Here is a 2483-nt window from a genome sequence, read left to right on the forward strand (position 1 = left end):
AACCTATATAGAGAGATTGTTCTGAATTTGAAGACGATGAAGAAGAATTGAAGGTCGTAAAAGTATTTGTTTGCAACTACAAACAACAATTGTTAAAATAAAAATCGAATCAAGATTAAATCGGGCACTCTTCCATTCTAATTGATGATTAGACATATATTATTAAATTTAAAAATTAAATCATTAAAAAAATTAAAATCAAGGAATATTATAGAGAATGCTGTTGGGTTGAGTTGACATATAAAGTCCGGCTTTCCCGTGTCTTTTTACAAAATTATTAGTAGCATGAACCCCATGCCATGTACGGATGAACAAATGTCAAAAATGTATAAAAACTATTTTGTAGTGTACTGAAAGAATATAAAAATAGTTGAATGTATTGACCAACAACCGAGTAGTTAAGGACTATTTAGTAAATAAAAATTAAAAATTAAATTTTAAAAAATTGAAGTTTATACTCAAGTTTTTTTTTCTTTTGAATGAAAGTTTATACATACTCAAGTTGAAAACAATTTTAAAAACAATTAAAAATTTGTAGTAGTTTTCTAGTTGAGAAATGCGGGTGAAAGAGTACTTGTTATTTAATAAAATAATACTCTGTAACACATTTGAGGTGATAATAGAGACTACAGTTGGATATCCGATCTACCATGAAGCGTTTATAGTTTTGATGCAATATATAAATAGTGGTATTATTGTAAAACACGCTAGCTCTTAACATGTACTAAATAATCTTTGCAATGCAATCAAGTTGCTCCATGCGTTCATTTGGCAAACTATACAGATGGAACAGGATTTACCTTGCATTGTAAACTCTAGTCCAAAAATAATTTTCAGATTTTGTATATGTAGTTGACACATTCTGTACCTGCAGTTGACCGTTTCGGTACTTGTAGATATCATATTATATGTCAGAAATTATCAAGTTATTTGTTTACGTGTATAGAAATTGTTAACTGTATATACAGAATGCATTTGTTAACCGAAGGTACATGATTTTTGTATTTTAGTTCATAATGCAATATGAACTCTGGCCCATGGTAAACAATTGCATTCATTTACCCTTAACTAATTTGTCAATGTTAATCCCATTTAATACCATGGACCAAAAAAAAAAGTGAAATTAAAATAATGTTCAAGACTCATTTTCTTTAAGACAATGATATTTATGGTATTAAAAAGATTCACTTATTCTTTAAAATACTCAGTAAAAACAAAAAGTATACAATTAATGAAGAAATTATTCATCAAACTTTTTATCTTGATTTGTATATATGACTAAACTACAAAGTCATGGATACACTGTGAAAGTTGCAAGCAAGCAATAATTGTTGAAGGGAATCATGAAATCCTAGACTAAATTACCCACATTTGACTGTAATTTTAGTAATAATTACCGCAATTCAGCAAGTTTTAAAAAGTAGTGAAATTTGGGTATCCACTGGCAATGGTATATCTGGAGAGTTCTAGATGGGGGAGAATATGCAGTCCTATCATCATCATCATTATTTATGTACACTCGCCCACAACTCCACTGTTCCTTCTTGAAACCATCAACAAAAGGCTCCAAACAAATCATGTGGTTTAAATGTGCACAATTGTTGATCCGAAAATGCTAAGGGGGGAGGGGGTTGAATTTGTTTTTATAAGGAAACTGCCCTAGCTCTTTGAAATTGTGCATTGAATAAACTCTATAACTATATATGATAAGTAAGTCGTACGAGAAAAATTTTATGCGATGAGATCAATTGTAGTGATGTAAGGATAGGGTGTTGTATTTGTTTCTTCATACTACATTCATATCTTTATTATTACTGTAAAATTAATCTACATTTAGTCTAGATTACACTCAGTAAAGTTTAACTCTTATTCAGAGGTAAGGAATGTATATTCTATTAAAACTTTTATAAATTATAAAATCGACAAACCTCTATGAATAAATAAATTTTTATAGATTTTATGGGTTCAGATCTCCCCACTTGTGTGATGTTGTGTGGCCTAACTTTAGTTAGTGTCTCTTAGTTTGTTATTTCACCAACTAGTACTAAAAACAATGTCCTATATCACTAATTTTTATTGACTTTTACAATTCTTTTTTTTTTTATAATAAAAAGTCTATAAAACTTATTAAAGTTCTAAGTTGAATATACCATCACAAAATTTTATTTACTTCTAGTGATATTCATTATTTATAATAATTTAAAAAAATTCATAGCATATCATATATTGTTTATGAAATATCTATCATGTCAATAAACACCAGAGCCATTTGCACATGATATCGTTATACATACCAACATGTACCAAATATTATCGATAATGGTTTCTAGTCCTATCCAATATAATCATATTCATATATTGAACTAGTTTGAGTTGTCAAAGATTCCCACATATATATATATATATATATATATATATATATATATATATATATATATATATATATATATATATATATATATATATATATATATATATGTGTG

The sequence above is a fragment of the Ipomoea triloba genome, chromosome 15 (genome assembly GCF_003576645.1).
Source record: "Ipomoea triloba cultivar NCNSP0323 chromosome 15, ASM357664v1".
In the NCBI taxonomy this organism is placed as follows: Eukaryota; Viridiplantae; Streptophyta; class Magnoliopsida; order Solanales; family Convolvulaceae; genus Ipomoea; species Ipomoea triloba.